The 931-nt window shown below is 46.8% G+C and overlaps 1 protein-coding gene; it reads right to left on the bottom strand.

The window, feature by feature from the left end:
- The window catches only part of GSTUM_00003137001 (uncharacterized protein), a 3,166-nt gene extending 2,235 nt beyond the window's left edge, over window positions 1-931 (bottom strand). Inside the window, exons 1-3 of the mRNA XM_002836806.2 lie at window positions 694-931; window positions 565-638; window positions 1-503 (exon numbers count right to left, since the gene is read on the bottom strand). The exon at window positions 1-503 is cut by the window's left edge and continues 579 nt beyond it.

Here is a 931-nt window from a genome sequence, read left to right as displayed (position 1 = left end):
TTGGTGCTTGAGAATTTCCGTGGTAGTTATTAGTATGAGGGGGGGTTGGGGAAGGTAGTTGAGCGCCATAAAACTCTGGACCAGGAGCTACCTGATATCCATATGGAACTCCCGAGTGAGGAGGGGTAGGGGGTGGAGAATTGGCGTATCCTGGCTGAGGGTAAACTGCTATGGCTCCTGGAACAGGCCAGCTAGGATGAGGATAGTAGTAATAAGATAGCTGGTCAGGCCCGTGATTGTACACAGGCCCGTAATTAGGGTTCGGAGCACCCATGGGATAAAATTGGGGATGAGGGCCCATGGGGCCAGGGTATGGCATTCCACCGGGCATCATCTGTCCGTAATGGGGTTGTTGGACAGGCATCTGGTGAGGATGCCCAGGAACATGACGATAAGTGTTTTTTGAATGAGCCATGTAGGGCGTATTCGCGTGCTGCTTATAGGCTTCAGGTGAGCTCCTGGGAGAGTTGGAAAGCACAGTTTTTTGACTGGTTGCCATTATTCTTGTATTTTTTAGTTAGTGATTAGGTAAGAGATGAGAGGGTAGGTTGAAGAGTTGCTAACCTTGTAGAGTAAATTGTTAAGAGCTTAAGTTGAGCAGGAGCAATCCGCCTGTATTTAGGCTTTTAAAAGCAGGACTGCTATTTTTGTCAGCCTATTTGGGGAAATGATATTTGGTTCGGCAAAACCTACTAGAGCAAGATGGATTTGAAAGATGTTTTTTTGTGCAAATTTCAAAGCTGATGGGAAAGGTGTCGAAGAGAAAGCGCGAGATAGTAATCGACTATCCCGCTGCAAGAACGAAAGCTCAAGCAAAGGAAAGACGGGAAGGATCTATCCCGTCCGAGACAATTAGATGAAAGATGAATTGGATGAGATGAAAGTGGGAGAAGAGTTGTGATAGGATGCAAGAGGGGAAAGGAGAGATGGC

Source organism: Tuber melanosporum (assembly GCF_000151645.1).
Source record: "Tuber melanosporum whole genome shotgun sequence assembly, scaffold_161, strain Mel28".
Classification (NCBI taxonomy): domain Eukaryota; kingdom Fungi; phylum Ascomycota; class Pezizomycetes; order Pezizales; family Tuberaceae; genus Tuber; species Tuber melanosporum.
Note: the sequence above shows the minus strand (reverse complement) of the source record. Positions and strands in the feature narration are given on the sequence as shown.